Source organism: Macrobrachium rosenbergii, chromosome 12, assembly GCF_040412425.1.
Source record: "Macrobrachium rosenbergii isolate ZJJX-2024 chromosome 12, ASM4041242v1, whole genome shotgun sequence".
In the NCBI taxonomy this organism is placed as follows: Eukaryota; Metazoa; Arthropoda; class Malacostraca; order Decapoda; family Palaemonidae; genus Macrobrachium; species Macrobrachium rosenbergii.
In genome coordinates, this window is record NC_089752.1 from 101,977,220 (window position 1) to 101,997,219 (window position 20,000).

The window sequence follows — 20,000 nt, forward strand, 5'->3', positions numbered from 1 at the left end:
CGATTTGAGAGTGAAGCTTAGTGTAGAATATCAGGAGTCAGTTGGCAGGAGAGAGAGAAATGATACCACGAGGGAAATTTCGGCAGTTCTATCTGTAGATGAGACCATGCTGAAGGGAAGATGGAGGTGGTTTGGAGAGGTCCATTCCACAGTCCACGGACGAACAGTGCCTGATAGTCATCTGTCTGGTGCTCCTTTGATCAAGTGGAAAGCCGAAAGACTCAGGCCTGCTCAGATAAGAACTAAGAGAAAGGAGACTGTAGATTTGTGGAGATTTGTGGAAGATAAAGCACAGGAAAGACGTAAGTGGCGAATTTCACAGAGGCCGTTTGCGTCGCACGTCGTTGGAGGCATTGATGATGTAAAAAATTATACTAACTTCAAAAAAAAACAAAAGCTGAGGTTTGACACTGTAATAACTTCTGCCTAAGAGCATTCCAGGGAAGATTAATTATAAAATTAGTTTTACTTGCAAAACCTGATCTTTAATATATTATAAGTAATTAAACATAAATGGGGGTTATTTTGGCTACTCATAATTAAAACAATAATCTTAGTTATTTTCATGAACGGGGTTTCCACTCTCTCTCTCTCTCTCTCTCTCTCTCTCTCTCTCTCTCTCTCTCTCTCTCTCTCTCACACACACACACACACAAGCACCAACTCACGCACACACACAATGTATTTTTCTGTAATTATCTTGGATTTTTTTCTAGTCTGAATCTAGTGGTACTCATTATTCACTTTTGACAAGTTTCTTGATTTGAATAGAAGAAAATACTGCGGCCATAACCATACAGTCCTAAAACATTAATCCAGATACACTGCTAACATTTTATTGTTGTTTCTCCCACTCTACCTTACCAAGAAATCCTTAAAGCCATGATATTGATCAGATATGACGTCTTGGAACGTTGTGGTATTAATAAAGATACATTTGTCCCGTCTGTGACGTTATAAAAACCTGTATTGACAGAACTATGAAAATTGCTATAGGTTTCTGGGGCTATGTGAGTCGATCAGCTTCCTAAATTAATGGCGCGGGTGGGGTTTTGCCGATGGCTTTTATACGTCATTCAACGTATGAAACATTTGGCTCGGCGTAAGACATATTCTTAATTACAGTCTACACTCATATTTATTTATTTAATCATTTATTTATTTACTTATTTATTTATTTATTAATGGATGAACTGTACCCATAATAGAATTCAGACGATGCTAAACTATTCAAGTTCTGATAAAATGAAATACAGAAAACACACTTTTAATTTGATCTGCTTACCATAATAAAATGATATCAGAATTCAGGAAAAAAAATATGTAATGTATTTCAGACTGATATCAGAGTTTAAATAAAAAAAAATTCGTAAGAGTCTACCTTAATAGATGGGATTTTTGTCGATTCTTTCTGGAGAAGGAAATAATTTGATAATTTTCTTTTCCAAATACATCCACTAACGCGAAACGATTGCTTGCGAGGAGGTACTTCCCTCCCATTGAGTCAGCGGAATTAAAGGGCAGTTCATGCTCCCGTTCTTTGACTCTCCTGACGATTAACTATCAGTAAGAGGGAGCACATGGATGGTACGTTCGAAGCGAGAGGCGTGTGGACGTTCCGAACTGAGGTCAGTGTCCAACTGAGATGTTGCTACCGACCGAGTCCCGACTCACAGGGCGTCAGTGCCGCTGTTGCCTGTCCATTCCCGAGCGCCGGGCAGCCAGCGGAGGAAGAGCAGCAATTCGTTGCTTATGATCAGGTACATAAGCTATGTGCCTAAGTTCTTAGAAGCCTTTGGAAACTCTGTCCCTTCTTCCATTTCTACTCTTTTTTTTTTTCTTCTTCTTTTGGTCTTGACCATGACGAAATGAATTTCATGGCCACTATTGCTTTCCAGATTGGCTTTAATTTTTTCGCTGGCGTTCATAAAAAAAAACCTGTTGTCCCTGAAATTTGACGTATTTCCTGAGGCAATAAATCTATGAATCTTAGATGCAGCCTGTGTATTTCTGCATAAGTGTCAATGACCTGTGAATTGACCTCATCATAAACAGTTACCTGAAATTAAGCCAGTCGTGAGGTACATCTGGCATAAACTATCAAAAAATGCTGTACAAAATTAGGACACGATTCAGCATCTGTATTATTTCCGTTGGAGAACCAGCTTTGGATAGCCTCACATCCCTTGGGAAACTGATCGTTTTGGTTTCGCCATACCATTGTGAATTTTTATCGATTGTGCGTAACGTGGAATGTTTGAAAATAAATGTTTTTAGTAATGGTTCGTCTATCAAGAATTTATTTGTTGTAATAAAACAGTAATGTCAACAGGAGGGATGTTGAAAATTGATTAGTCAACTTGTATTTTACCTTATACTGGACAATCTGGTAAGGAACTAAACAAGAGAGTCGCACAGCATAAATATAATTTACGTATTGTAAATATCTCAAGTGCCATCTTTTGTCGCGTAAGAGACTTCGAACACCCTGTGGACTGGAATTCAACTAGGATAACTTTTAAAAGTTCCTCAATACATGACAGATTGTTACTTGAAGGATGCCCCATTAGTTCTTCTAGTAACATGAACTAGAACGACGGTCTTTTTAAAATGAACCAGTTGTTGAAACGCTTTATTCTTAACAATTCAAAAGTAAAACAAACTAGATCTTTTAAAAATAGATAATTCTGCATTGTGATTTGTAGGGAGCTTTTATTTCGAAGAGGTTTTTTTTTACATGCTCAGGTAGCTTGTTAACGTGTTTTAAAGTTGTCTGTGACCCCGTATTGCTTTCTTGTGTAAGTTGTTTTCTTAAAACTGTTTAGTACCCTGAAGATGACTTCGAGTAAAAGTTGAAAGTCTTTTTCTATTTTCACTTGAGGATCTCTCATTCATATATATATATATATATATATATATATATATATATATATATATATATATATATATATATATATATATATATATATATATATATATATATATATATTTATATATATATATATATATATATATATATATATATATATATATATATATATATATATATATATTTATGGATGTATGTATGCTAGAATCCTTGAAGAAAAGGGTTTCCAAAAGTAATCCCAGAAATTACTTTCTATCACTATTTCTCCATTGAAAAATTATTTATACTAGATTCACAGCTGGTGTCCCGATGTTTTTTCGGAACAGAATTTTATCAACGTACCTGACATAGATGACACTTTGTCACAGGGTATCTCACATCCCTACCTAATTTTTTACTGTATTCTGTATTACGAAAGTTGCATAATTCCGGTAATTATAAGAGTAACACCGACTTCTTGTAGACATCGCCAGCAACCTCAGAGGAATGCCTTTCGAAGATATAATGACGTAACTTATGACGTCATTAACTTGTCTCCTCCTCGATGGATAATTGGCTATTCGTGAAAAAGTCTCAACCTCTGGCAACAATGAAATACAACCAATACTCCTTGTTTGCACTTGGTAGTAGTAGTAGTATTAGTAGTAGTAGTAGTAGTAGTAGTAGTAGTAGTAGTAGTAGTAGTATTTAGAATTTATGCCATGAGGTCGAGTGCTAGAATCCTTGAAGAAAAGGGTTTACACAAGTAATCCGAGAAATTACTTTCTATCACTATTTCTCAACTGAAAAATTATATAATTAAAATCAATTGACAAAGTGAAGAAAACTTTGGCATTCGTCGTAACTCCTTTGATATTTTTCCTAATATGACAGTGACGATCATTGTAATAAATAGACAATTGCATAGGATTAGATTGGTAAGTGATCTTTACACAAAATGACCAACAACCCTCTATCTCTTTTTCTTGCTAATATTCTGTAATTTCTTTATACATTGCTTTTTCCTTGCTTGCTTTCCAACACCTCCAACTATTTCTCAGACCTGAATGACATTAATAGGTTCCACCCTTAGGCTATCCCCTAAATTCTATGATCCCAAATCAATCCAATCCACTGTGAAGTGAAGAGTGGCCAGTTTAAAATAGTAACCTGTCAAGTATAAGGTGACAGGGAAATTAAAATGGAGATTGCCATTCATTTATAAAGTGGCTCGAACACCGTAAAGGTGTATTTTCTGTAAGTTTTGTCGCTGTTTGAGGAGTTAGTTTTTAGAGTAGATCATTAAATCGATATACTTACATTTATTGATAAGTATCAATATGTGTAATACATTTTTATAATGAAACGACTATTTAGGTCTTTCTTCTCTAGATCGAGAACGGGATATGCTGTATATCAGGTCCACAATAATATTCAATGGTATTCTTGTTAATTTTATAAAAAAAAAAAAGTTACAAAAGGTTGCAAAGCTTTCGAACCCTGGCCTGTTTCATCTTCAGTCGAACTAAAAATGATTGGCATAATAAGTAAATATGTTAGATCCGGTTTCAAGTGTGGAAGAACCAGTGGACGACCCCAACGATGAGCTTTTCCAACGGACGAGGCGACAAGCAGGACGGTCAACTATCCAACTAGGTGATTGCTTCTCCTCTTCCTATATTCCGCGTGGCTATTCTTCTTGATCTCCTCACCCGTTGTTGTTGTTCTGCATGTAATTCATTGTTAGCGGTGACATCCTCGGTATCCCGGCTGTTATAAGGTGTCTGCGGGGTGATGTCGGCGATAACGGCAGCATCAGACGAAGGAAAGTAGGAGCCTGTCCTAACATTAAAACCTTTAATAAATGTTTTGATTACATGAAAGTTAACTAGCGGGTCCTCGTTAACGAACGACTTGTTTCCCTTAAATGATTCTCCATAGTACCAGGAGTATACGAAATACCATGTAAAGACTGCAAAGGTAAATATTTCGGAGAAAGCGGTAGAGGGTTAGAAACACGTTTAGTGGAACATAGACGGGCTTTCTCATTACATTCTCAAAATAGTGCAATAGTTACACACGCATTCAATAACGATCATAGACCGGACTGGAATAGAGCCAACATCATTCACAAAAGTAGCAACGTCAACATAAGAAGATTAGTCGAGGGCGCCGCCATAAATATAGGAGACTCATTTAAGGAAACAAGTCGTTCGTTAACGAGGACCCGCTAGTTAACTTTCATGTAATCAAAACATTTATTAAAGGTTTTAATGTTAGGATCAGGCTTACTTTCCTTCGTTTGATGCTGCCGTTATCGCCGACATCACCCCGCAGACACCTTATAACAGCCGGGATACCGAGGATGTCACCGCTAACAATGAATTACATGCAGAACAACAACAACGGGTGAGGAGATCAAGAAGAATAGCCACGCGGAATATAGGAAGAGGAGAAAAACCTATTGGAGTTGGATAGTTGACCGTCCTGCTTGTCGCCTCGTCCGTTGGAAAAGCACATCGTTGGGGTCGTCCACTGGTTCTTCCACACTTGAAACCGGATCTAACATATTTACTTATTATGCCAATCATTTTTAGTTCGACTGAAGATGAACCCAGGCCAGCGTTCGAAACCATTTAAAAAAATTGCAACCTTTTGTAAATTTTTTTATAAAATTAACAAAAATACCATTGAATATTATTGTGGACCTGTTATACAGAAACGACTATTGTTAGGCTTATATGTTTCAAAAACATATTTTGCAAGTACAGAAATGAAACATCCAATACAGAAAAACTATTTATTCTCCATCGCTCTCCAGGAAGAGGTCTTCATCCTTATCATAAGTGGCTATGTTTATGATGACAGGTTCCACGCTCTCACGGATATTATCCAACGTCCAGTACTCCTCCTCAAAGCGCTGACACTGACGAATAGCTCCTGTCCACACCTCCGGGTTAGCGCAAAGCCTGGCCTCCCGTGACTTGGCCTGAAGGTCCGTCCTGGTGAATCGCCCTGTTATTCATTTACCTGTTCAAGCTTACGTAAGATTTGCCACGGGCCTCCTCACTTCTAAACAAGTGGGCAAGTCGAATCACAAAAGCTGTCCTGCAACCACGGGGACAATAACTTTTCATAGCCGCCATTCTTGAAGCAATGATGAGGTACGAATATTCATTCAGAATTTCAGAGACAGCTGTTTGTCGTCATCACCTTGTGGGAGGAGTCGGGACGTCATATGTCTATGTCACGTATAACTTTGAACCCATACATTAGAGTGTTCCACCACTGGCTTCGGCTGCTTTATTTTACTCTTATGAATATACTTTTTCTAATATAAGTAATAAAGAATGCTGCCAAAAATTAGGTAGGGATGTAAAGTGTACTATGGCTATAATATCTTTGTCAAATGCAAGAAAAAGTTATTCCCGAAAAATACCGGGACAAAGGCTCTGAATCTCATAATAGGTTTGTTTACTCCTTGAACTTTGATTCTGGTAATTTCACCCCCTGTATTTTGACTCCCGGCAAAGTAAAATCCGGTTTCTTTTACACCTGGAAATTTGGCACCCAAAATAAAAAAATAACAGTTTCTTTAGGAAGCATATTTTTTGAAACAGCTTAGGACAATTACCTGATCTAGGAAATAGAAATTACATAATTTTATTGTTTAGTAAATTCAAGGCTTAGTTTACAAATTTTTCTTAATTCAAGTATCAGTGACATTAGCTCCTGGCGGTATAAAGACATTTTTGATAACCATGTCTCGTACCATTCAGAGCACCCGTGGAGGAAAGAAACTCGTAGATGACTTAAATCACATTTGCGAAAGACAGAAAATAACGATGATGGATCAAAAATTTATTGGAAGTGTGAAGTGAAGAGTTGCAAAACGCTTTCATATACATTAACAACGTACTTTGCAACTCTTCACTGCATACTTCCAATAAATTTTTTTTATCCATCAGCGTTTGTTTTCTGTCTTTCGTAAATGTAATCTAAGTCATCTGAAACCATTTCAAAAAAATATGCTTCCTATATAAGCTAATTTGTTTATTTTTGGTGTAAAATTACCTGTTGTTTAATAAATCGGATCTCAATTCACCAGTCAAAATGCCGAGAGTAAACTACCGGATAAAATAACGAGGAGTTTAGTTGATTTTGGCGACCTATACTATATAGGTATAAATTTATATATATATATATATATATAGTTATATCAAGATAATATATATATATAATTTCTTTGTGTCCTGTGTAAATGTTATGTGTGTGTGTAAATATTTATTAACGAGAAATGTGTGTGTGTATATAATATAAATATGTATATACCTAATATAACTATATATATATATATAATTATTGAGTATATATATATATATATATATATATAAAATATATGTATACATATATATGCATTATATGTCACTAATAAACTAGTTCATAAATATTATCTAATACTGAATTCACTATAACCTTGAATAACCAGATGGTTAATGTCAGGGGTAAAAAAAGGAGAAGGTTAATCCACTAAATCCGGGATCACGCGGCCAAAAACTAAATCCATATATATACTTAACCATAAGAGAAACATCAATCTTACCCATTCATTTTTGCGGAAACATGTATAAAAATTAATATTAATTTTGCATATATTTATCAACAGCTTTTTTTAATTATGAAGGGATCAAGTTTAAACAAACCAAGACTTAAATTTAGAACATTTTCATTATTTGACTTGAGAAAACAAGATTCAGTGATATTCCTTATAACTGTGTTGTTGCACGGGACTAAAGGTCTTGCTTTACTCCAGTTAATAGGATGATCTGAATCTCTCATATGTAAACTGAATAATGCATTCGATATTTGGCCAGTTCTCACAGAATATTGGTGTTCTTTGATTCGTTTCAAAATCATGCTTAAGATCGAGATCACGAAAGTTTCGTAGAAGATCCCTATTTTCAATAATGGATTAACCTTTTGTTTTTACCCCTGGCAGTTAACCATCTGGTATTCAAGGTTATACTGTTTTTGGATTTTGCAAGCCTGAACTTCCGAATTACTTGTTCTTTGGTCTTTGGTTCCAGTTTGTGACAGCTCGATCCCGGATTATCCTGGATTATCTTTCTGTTTATTACCCTTTGACAACTGACCATCTGGTATTCTTGTTCTTTTGTTTACTTTGTAACCTTTTATCCGTGTCTCATTTGTGTCCAGACGATGCGTTAGTAAACGTGAAAGCGCTTGGCACTGAACTCCTGCATGCCATTTTCCTGTGGTATTCTCTTATACACTGAAGTCACGTGCATTTACTGTGATTTTTACACCATATATATATATATATATATATATATATATATATATATATATATATATATATATATATATGTATAAATGTATATACATAAAATCTACTGTTCACTATTTTTACTAGATACATATTTTCAACAGCCACAATGAAGAAATCGGAGAGTAATGTTTGAGGTTATTAGAACATAATATATATATATATATATTTATACATATATATATATATATACAATATATATATAAATATATAATATATATATATATATATATATAATATATATATATATATATATATATATATATATATATATATATATATATATATATATATATATATGTATATATATATATATATATATATATATATACATATATATATATGTGTGTGTGTGTATATATATATATACATATATTTATATGTGTATATATATACATATATATATAAATGTGCATACACAGTATATATACATATATAGCTACATGAAATATGAATAATATTTTTCCAGCGACTACAATGTGCTGATACTCGAGTGAAGGCCGGTTGTTCGATCCTTCCCTTCTTATGTTCTAGGCATTCAGGGATGCTAGTCATTATCCAGTATACCGAGTTCATAACGAGGATATTCAAGGGGAAAAGTCTATTAATTTCACCGTTGACTGGTTTGCAATGCACCGCCAGCCGGCCGCGTCCTCTGCGTTCTATTCATTTTTTCTCTTTTTTTTTTTTTTTTTTAGTTAAGAGGAAGGATTTGGTGGAGCCATTCGAGAGGAATTCGTTTTTAAAAGGTTTTTCATTAGAGACTGATCTGCAGCCGTGCTTTTGTCATTAGATTTTGCTTAGCCGTGTTTAGCACGAAGAAATGTGCTGAAATACTTGTGGATGATGATGCGTCGAAAATGCTTTCATACTAGATAGATCTGGCCAATATTCTCTTTTTCACGACGTTTTCAGTGAAGTCAAAAGAACGAAATTAGTCCAAGTGAGCGCCTTAGTAAATATACAATAGCGGTATCAGTACCATTTCAGATGGCGCAGATTGAAACAAACGGACAATTCTGTCACCCAAATCCTCAAGATTTATTTCCTGATGTCTTTTCTGTGGTCTCTGCAATGACATCGGTTTCACAAGTTCCCTTAATTAACACTGCTTTATTTTTCTTTTTTGCGCGTGGTGGTTGGTTTCTGGTGACACAAGGACACTTGGTTGCTCGCCCAGCCTGTTTACACCTTTAAAGGAGGGGAAAGGGGAGGGCAAGTGATATTCTCCTTCTCTTTTATTATGTGTAATTGAGTTGTTCATCGCCAGTGGTCCGGAGGTCTTTCTCCTTAATAATAATTGCAGATCAAGTTTGAGAGTTTCACTTTCCGTTTACAGCTTATTTTGTCTCGAGTGACAAATCTGTCAATGTCAGTGTCCTTTACTCCTCGAGTGGAATGGGTTGAACAGTACAAAACTGGCCGAAATTCAATTAATGTTATAGGTGAATAAAAATAAGAGCAAAATAAAGAAGCTAACTGCTTGCTGGAAGGCATGCCTAAATTCTCTAGACGGTAAACGGGAAAAAGCTCCAGGTATCTTAGCTCTTTTTTCTAAGCGTGTGACGCGAGTGGAACTCATCAGCAAATTTTCCAGGGCAATATTCGACGTCTGTAACAGCACCTCTCTCCTCCATATTCTGAGTTTAAAATTAAAAATCAGGAAGACTATATGCTTTGAAAAAGAAACAATTTCATTTTAAGGTGCACAGCAATGAATATAAAAAAAAACTCATAATAGAATTCAAAAGGGAAAGTCGATTTGCGCTTCTCATTTGCCTAAAAAGTTGTTGCAAAAAGACCTGAACACGAAAACTTCTGAAAACCATTCAAGGAATGCTCATGAATGAATTACTATTATTAATTGCTCCAAAGCTGGTTAGTTCAAACAAAGCTATATTATACCCACACTTGAAAGACTGGAATCGAGTCACGTTTTTTTTTCATGTTGTTATGAATCGACAAAGATATTAACGACTTGTGTCTTTGTATTTCATGTAATTATGCTTTTAAATGATTAGCCATAGACTGCAAAATAAAATTTACAGTTTTATCATTCATAGATAAAGTACCGACAACAAATTAACTTAAAAGTTTCTTTTTTTATATAATTATTTGTTTTTTTAGTTATTTGTTACTAGAGGACCTTTCTTCCCATGAATATTTTCTTGTCATTTTTGGTATCTTTCCTAAAGACAGGGCAGCTAAAACACTATGTATAAATTTTTCTTTAGCAACGAAAAAGCTATCGACATCTAGTTCAAACACTTTAATTACGGAACCTTTCGGAAAAAATGTGTAATATCATACAAGATACTATAAAATTTCTATTTGAAATATCGTTGGAAGTGGTAAATAGGTACACGGATTATATTTACAGAATATCATAATTATATTTAAATGTCGGCAAAACAGAGGATGTTTGGCCGTTTGATGGTTAGGATGAATCAGATGCCTTTTGTTTGTGGGTGGGTGTGTGTGGGTGGGTGTGGGGGTCCAGCATCAGAGGGTTAGCCTTTGTCTTTATCAGAGAGGTGACTATTGGCTGTAAAAAATAAGATAGTACAATACTCCAGTCTTAACAGAGATTTGGAGCTGATAAAAAGCGATATACTCGTAGGAAGTAGGTTACGAGGTTGAATGCCACTGAAGCTTAGATTTTAGTGATTAGCTTATTTCTCCAATCACTCCACAATAATTCATTGCTCTGGGTACATTGTATGCAATCAAAGAATTTGAGTGCAAACGCATTATGAATAATGACAGTAATAATGATAACAATAATAATGACCGTGTGGTTTTTAGGGCAGATTTTTTATACTGATATACTGTACAGTAAAATGTTTGCTGGAAGCTCAACCAAAAACGTTTTCAAATAAGATTTCTTTACTCTCGGTAGAAATTTCATTGAAAAACTGTTATATACTCAGTCGCATCTTTGTTACAATACACTGCTTCAATGCATAGATCTTATATTTGTATGTTATAAGTTTTACCCTGAAATAAAGCATAGCATAAAATCTCCATTGGAAAATTTAAAACATGGCTGAGCAGAAGCAGGACTGAGTCCTGGTAGTTTCCATTTTTAATAAACGAAAGTTTTGAGTATAATCACTTGGTCCTATGCAAGTTGAATAATACATGCTCCATCTCTCACGTTGCTCTTACAGCTGTTACGTAGGGTTAATTTTCCTTTTCTGCAAAGATATTTTAACGAATATCAGAGCATACGTAATCGTGCATTTTAGCTATCTCGTGGGAATAGTTTTTTTCTGTACACTTCATTTCTCAGTACTCTTTTGTTAAAAATATTTGGAACTATAGTGTATGGAGAAATGAAAGTTACTGATGTTATGAATAGCCTGTTCCTACTATGATGATACATCTCTGTAGAAGATGACCATTCGATAGAGTACCAGCAGAGTGACAAAATGCTCTAGTTTTTTCGTCAGATCCTGGCCTAGGTTTCAGTAAGAAGATCGAGATATCTTGAAAGAGAAAATTCCTCCAAACTATTTCCTAAGCTCTCTTTTTCATTCATTGTTCTCTCATAAAATCCAGGCAGCTCGACAGCGTTCTTCTCCATTTATCTTCGTCCGAAACCCTTTCCATTTCCGTTATATTCAGGTACGGCCGAGTAACAGACTTTTCTTATTTACTCCGTGAAAGAATTCACTTTTCGAGACGAAACAAAAAAAAAAAAAGTCCTGGGAGCGGAGTCCTTTATTGGCGTGGCACTGCCGTTGCCTTTTGTTGCAGAAGTAAAGGCTTTCAAAGAAGGTTTCATCAAAGGCTTGCCTTAAATAGGGTTAATGGACTTCCACAACAATAAATAAGGTTCTCGTTTGGAGATTTGTTTTCTTTTTAGGATATATCTCATCGTTAAATGAAAGATTACTCGAAACTAAAGTTGAACTACTCATAAATCTATTAAGTACCGAGTGTGTTATTTGATCATGGAACATGTAACTTATTTTTTCCAACATTAAAACTGATAATACATGGAAAATTATAAAAAATCATGTTTTCGAACGGATGTATGTAAAATAACGTAGAAATACATAGTTTACTGGCTTGTATTTATCAAACAGTTGTAGCAACAACTAGTTTTTTTTGGTTTGCATGAATTTATTTTCATTTGTCAATCTATTATTGTAACCAGTTAGTTTCAGTCTTTTCTTTTCATAATTCATTATACTTTAGTATTTGCCTTATTCCCATATCTTATCCTTGTTTAGCATATCAGTTATAATATTTTACGGTATTTTTTTTATTAATATTCCTTCTCCTTTATGAAGATAATCTCAAGGTATAGGACAGTGCAACTCTCCCAGCATTTGCTGAACTCACTGTTTTGTTCGTTGCTTTAAAAGATGTACCAATGCTGGAGCAGTACATATTTTAAAGCTACTACTTATTTCACTGATCATGCTGCGGGTGGCACAAAACACTGAATCCTTTTTTGAAGTGGTTGGGCCAGGATTCCTGAGAGAGATATTTGTCATATAGCTCACTGGAACATATGCTGCTATTGTGTATTGAAAAAGAAAAGCAGTTAGCAACTTCTTCGTGTCCTTATTTTCCTCTGCATGCAAGTTAATCTTCAATAGCAGTAACATATAAAAATAATCTCGAGTTTAAACCACTAGTGACAATAAAGTTCCCTGACTAGATCCATTCCTGAATCAGGAATGGAAACTAATAAGGGAGCTTTATTGCCATGCTAGTAGGGAGCACTAGTGCTTTAAACTCGATTTTTTTTCTTTGTATGTGTTCCTGCTATGGAAGATAAAGCTACATGAAGAGTAAATTGAACAAACGTAGAAGTTGCGTATTTCTTTTCTTATCAAGTACACCATAGCAGCGTATGTTACATGGAGCTATATGACAAATATCTCTCTCAGGTAAAGAGGTAAGAGGGTCGAGAAGAGTCTGGCAATATCGAGAGGAGACTGGTAATATCGAGAGGAGACCGGTAATATTTGGAGATGGACCAGTTGAGGAAGGAAGGAATTTAATCATTTCCAAGACAGCACCAAGAAGGAAATGTTTTGGACGAGAAGCCTGCAGTAAAATGAAGAAGTGCGGATAGAATCTAATAATATTGATGTGAATGAAGCAATATGTATTGCTAGGAAAAAACATATGAAACTTTGCACCTGCTCCTGTTGACAACTGGAAAAACAATAACTTAAGAGTTATTTTCTCCGGAAAATTAACGTATTATTATACAGAAAAGAGAAAATGCACTGGGAAAAATGGGAACAACCTAAATAAAAAACAAATAGATGAGAGTTCGATAATCTGTTTCTTTATGCAGAATGGAAGCGCATTAAAACGTAAAAACTCTTTGATAATCTAGACTACGACAAAAACTCTTCGCGCAATTATCAATTGCTTTATATCGTAACACGGAATCATTGTGAACAACATGCAGGAGAAGTCGGCACAAAACAAGGACATATAATGCGACTGGATAAACAACGCTTTTTGACGCTATATTTTGCTCGTCAACACATTGATTCCTGCGCCATAATATGGAGGAAGCCTTCAATATGCCTGAGTTTGAGCGCAAGGCTAAGAATTGCAGCAGAATTTGGTGGTCTAGGATGAGGCTTCGAAAGTCTTCATATTTCTCTCCTAATAACCATCTTACAGAACTTAAATTAAAATTAAGTCACAGCCATTTGGTACTTTTGACTTCCAATGAAAGCTGACTACTTGAAAAATGCATACATTATGTTTTGAATACTTTAATTCTGGAATTTTGCTCCTTTCTTTTGGGGTATTTTTTATTAATTTTTTCATGAATGCACAAATCTTCCTTCTGTTAATGATAACTATTACTGCCTTTGCTAAAATGTTTGGGTAAAACGGTACTATAAAACATTAAGATTAAGGAGTAATATAATCTAGTGTATGTTAACAGAAATTACTTTTTTATTGTCACTAGCTATTGTACCGATTCAACAAGGCAAAGATAACTGGTATAAATCTTCTTGGGTCTTTTCTGTAATGCATTACCACGTGTGATAGGTCTCGCAAGCACAGAATTAGTAAATTTTTCTTTTTGCCAGCGATTTCAACAATACGTGACTGTTATATCACCACCTTTAATCATAGGAGGAGGTCTTTATCCTTCACCTTGCTAATCAATAAGATTAAAATATATTTCTTTGAGACGATTGGTATGTATTTACCTGAGGCCTTCCCAGCCTTACCCGATGAAGGCATTGTCAAAAAAAAAAAAATAAAGTATTAAAATGTGAATCATTTTTACAAAAGTCTTCAAGATAACTGGATATTTCCCCGTTCTACATATAGTAGTCATGAAAATGGAATACAGTGATTTTGCAAGGTACCTAATTCTGAAGGTGACAAAGGTAGATACTCTTTATCTTTTTTCGGTAGTGGATACGTTTGTAGATTTCGTTATTTTAATCATTTGCATTGCTAATTCAAAACTGCATGACCCCATTGTTGAGCGTATCGGTGTTTTCGGCATAACAAATTATCTTTGTTTTTACAAGGAAAATAAAAGAATTTTGCCCCTCTCCTTTGCTATCTTAGTAGAGAGCCTAACATTTTCCGTTATCATCTTTCAAATATTCTTTCGTCAACGATTCTGCTTTGGCCGATTGTCCTTGGCGCCCTTCATCGTCTCACTTCCTCGTAAGGGCCACGGGACGCTTGGCTTGTTAAAGAAGAACTACTAAGTGTCAGGTCTTGAACGCTAATGCAATGAATTTCCAAAGAAGCCAGTTGCTGAGCTTCGTTTTATCTCTTCCTTTTGTGATCAATTCCTGCATCATCCCTACTACTTTGGCCAATACGTTATTTTAACTTTTTGCCAAGAAAGGGCACCCCTGAACTCTAGAGACTTCTGTATAGTAGATTTTGCTTGTACAGTTGTACTATTCTTTTAAAAATAAAATGTTGATCAGTCATCATTCTTCGAGATCACTAGCGTGCTTCCTATTGGGATTCCGTAATTCATTCAAGTTCCTGGCCTCAGAATCAATTTTCGCTCTTTTCATTTATTGGTCCTTTTCTTTCTGCTCTTTTTTCATGAACATGAAATTCAAATTCTCTTTTTTAACGTTTGCATTCTTGATATTCAAATTATTTGAAACTTGTCTTCGATGGATTACAGCGTTCAAATTTCCGCATTGCTTTTAAGATACTGAGCAATTGTTAAGTAAACAAGCAATTCTGCATTTAGGTTATTTCTTGCCCTAAGCTGCTCAAGTGCTTTTTGGGTGATTCGTCTAAAAACCCAGCCCTCGTTTAGTATGGATATATGATTCCCAGCATAAGATGAAAGTCTGTTCCTTTCCAGAGAGCTCACTTGACACCTGGAGGACAAAAACATCTTGCATTCCTCACTGCCCAGTTTGATGACTTATTGTTCCAGGAGGTAAAATTTGCAACTTCGGGATGTGAGACTTTCACTTCGTTCATCAAACTTTATTTCTCTTTCAGAAAACACTGCTCTGTTTCTCGGCTTTTTGAACTAGAAAAAAAAAAATTTGACTGAATTATATCGTTTTGTACTGAGGTGGCCCAGACAGAAAATCAGTCCTAAAATCTAACAACGCTATTCCCATGACTGCGCAGAGGCAAGTGTCATCATCGGATGTCCATTAGTAAAGTGGTTCCAATTGAATTCTGTTTCATCATTCAGAAACGCTTCCTCCACAAACATTGGTTCGGCTTTCCTGAAACAAATTCTCTGTTTTAATATTCATTAGCCCTGACGAGGGTATTTGGTGAGGCTTTCGCTTCCATTTCACTCGTGGGTTTTTATGCGTTCGTTCAAAGAAATTCGGAATGGAGCTAATTTATTAAATATCATTGCCCTTGTCGATGTATACCTTGCGTAAGGTGAAACCCATGATAGCATAAGAAAAATAAAATAAATAGGAATAATAACCCTAAATAAAGGTCTGGATTAAATAATCGGAGAATGTTATAACTAAAATAAATAGGAATAATAACCCTAAATAAAGGCCTGAATTAAATAATCAGAGAGTGTTATACCTTCACTCAACTAATTTTGGATATCACAAGATTTCTTGTACAAAGGCAAAATTTTAAGTATAGGTAATTGTAACCACTAACTTTATTGCTGTACTCTGAAGCTTAGCTAATGAAAGCCATTGCAATTTTTATTATAGTAGCATATTCTTTACCTGACATGTTACTTATAAGCACACGTCTATTACACTTTAACAGTCCAGCATTAAAAATGTCCTTCAATACGAGGTCCCTAAATCGTGAAGGACCTTTGAACCATCTTGTTTTTACAGAAATGGCAGTAAGCGAGAATAACAGTATAAAGTCTTGCCAATATCCTATCAGGCACTTATTTCTTTCTGCGTGCAGTGCCATCATGATTCTGCATTATACATTATCCTGGATTTCTAAAATTTATTGCGGTCAATAGGAAATTAATTTGGCGTTCAAGTTCCATCCCTTAGTCCCCACCATTGATTAGGCATGCTGAATGGACTGAATGTAGCGTCTGGTGTTTATGGAAGACATTCTCATTGCTGCAGCTAAACGATGATCGCTTCTGAATGCTCTGTTTCTTAGCGTTGGTTCTTAGTAAATTACAGTATTATGAAGTGAACTCCCTTCATCTTTTTCTGTAGAATTTATTCATTACGTTTTACTCCGCCATTACCTCTACAAGGGCAACCTTTCTTGCTCTGATTAAACTGACTGTTCACGATTCGGAAGACCCTCTATAATATCCAAGGAGGTGAAGGAGACGTCAGTTCTTCAAGCAGGAGTTTTATTAACTAAAACATACACAGTAGTACCTAACCGTGCTAAGCAGTTACCGGCCACTAGAGCAATTCCAAAGCTCGAGTCTTAAGACAGGAAGACGAGGGAACAAGCAATTAGGTTGTTATCTGTTAAGTGCAAGAAATTTCTATCTTATTTCATTCATGCTTGTCTTTCAAACACCAGCTTTGCTTTTTTGGATAATTCTGCTACCATTCGCCTTTCTTCGGCAACTTCTTCAGTCTTTTCTATGTCTTTCTTCAGCAACTTTCTCAGCTTGTCTGAGTCTTTCTATGTCAGCTTCCTTAATTCTCGTTTACCTGTTTTGGCTTTTCTTCTTTCCTCTCTTCCTTTCTCAACAGTTTACCTAAATTGTAGCTTTCATAATTCATAATCCTCTGCACATTCATCTTTTTTATGCCTGAATGGTCCAAGCGGTGAAGCATTTTCTTCATTTATTTTCCCAACTAAAATGAGAAAATCAGCCTTTCCTGTTAGTTCTTCCTTTCAGTGGTCAGCTCTGGCAGCTGTTTCTTTGTAACTTTTCTGACTGAGAAAGTTCTTTCGAGGACAAAAAAAATTTAACACTGAATATCATTCTGTCATAAAGTGGCAAAACCATACTCTGCATAGAATTTTCATTGCTTCTGGAGGAATGAATAAACCACCTGTGGGAAAAGGAATGATTTCTCGGCGATGAGTCAAGCAAAAACTCTTGTGTCTCCACTGCCAGGATTTTCAGTTACCACTCCTCTGTCGTGTGCCGATGAATTAGCTGAAATGATATCAGAAGTGTTTTGAAAATTTTAATATATTATGCTCTGTGCTCACCCATATTAACACTTTTAACACAGAGTGAAGATGATGTCACAACTACTGGTCTACTCAATACCTGATGGATGACCACTGGGAAGTGCTAGACATCATTGGCATGTAAACCCTATTAACGCCCATGGGCAAGGCATGGCACTAGCAACCTCTTTCCTAACAGACTTGCTAGGCACCAGAGGGTTAACACCTTGTGGTTCCTCCTCCTACAAAGTGAAGTCACACACACACACACACACACACACACACACACACACACACACACACACATATATATATATATATATATATATATATATATATATATATATATATATATATATATATATATATATATATATATATATATATATATATATATATATATATATATATATAAATATAAAATAAAGGCTGATTCCTGGGGAATTAACCTGAATACGGCCAAACACCAAAACGTGAGATTATATATTAGTCAAGTACAATCCAAAGGAAGTTTACAATCGAGAATTAAATAAGTAGGCTATCTGCAAAAAAATAAATAAATAAAAGTAGGGTAAAAGGTGACATTGGCGTCCTGGCGTCCTGAACATTTGGCGTCCTCAAGAAAGGGTGTCATTTGGCGTCCTCAGTTATTATTATTATTATTACTATTTATTTATTTTATTTTTATATTTTTGCTGAAGAAAATAACATGTATATATATAAAAAAAATTATATAGTAAGTAGGGTAAAAGGTGCCATTTGGCGTCCTCAAGAAAGGGTGTCGTTTGGCGTCCTCAATTATTATTATTATTATTATTATTATTATTATTATTATTATTATTATTATTATTATTATTATTTATTTTATTTTTTTTTATTTTTGCTGAAGAAGATAACATGCATATATAAAAAAATTATGTGTAAGTAGGGTAAAGGTGCCATTTGGCGTCCTGGTGTCCTGAACATTTGGCGTCCTCAAGAAAGGGTGTCATTTGGCGTCCTCAGTTATTATTATTATTATCATTATTATTATTATTATTATTATTATTATTATTATTATTATTATTATTATTATTATTTATTTATTTTATTTCTATATATTTGCTGAAGAAAATAACATGCATATATAAAAAAAATTATGTAGTAAGTAGGGTAAAAGGTACCATTTGGCGTCCTAGCATCCTGAACATTTGGCGTCCTCAAGAAAGGGTGTCATTTGGCGTCCTCAATTATTATTGTTATTATTATTATAATTATTATTATTATTATTATTATTATTATTATTATTATTATTATTATTATTATTATTATTTATTTTATTTTTATATTTTTGCTGAAGAAAATAACATGTGTATATAAAAAAAAATTGTGTAGTAAGTAGGGTAAAAGGTGCCATTTGGCATCCTGGCGTCCTGAACATTTGGCATCCTCAATTATTATTATTATTATTATTATTATTATTATTATTATTATTATTATTATTATTATTATTATTATTATTTATTTTACTTTTATATGCTTGCTGAAGAAAATAACATGCATATATTAAAAAAAATTATGTAGTAAGTAATGTAAAAGGTGCCATTTGGCATCCTGGCATCCTGAACATTTGGCGTCCTCAAGAAAGGGTGTCATTTGGCATCCTCAGTTATTATTATTATTATTATTATTATTATTATTATTATTATTATTATTATTATTATTTATTTTACTTTTATATTTTTCCTGAAGAAAATAACATGCATATATAAAAAAAATTATGTAGTAGGGTAAAAGGTGCCAAGGCTCTGAACTGATATGAGAGAGACCCACTGCAGGACTCATCAACGGCTGTATGACTGATAAGAGTTGAACCAATACAAACTATCTGTTATTAATCCCACTTTATCGATAATAGTCTGATTAGGAGGAGGAGACACCTGCTGAACTAATATGGCTGAACTGATATTATACATATAAATATATATACAATTTCTCTCTCTCTTCTCCCATATATATGTATATATATATATATATTTATATATATGTATATATATATTCACATATGTGTATATACATATAAACCTGTACATGTTGTTTACACGCAAACACAGTATAAGTATGTACACTCGGCAAGGAAAGTGAGGATACAGTTTTTTTAAATCTTCGGACATACATTGCTCAATAATGAGACATCTGGCAACTTTAGAAAGGGGAGGAGCTTCCAATCTTATTGTGTTTGTT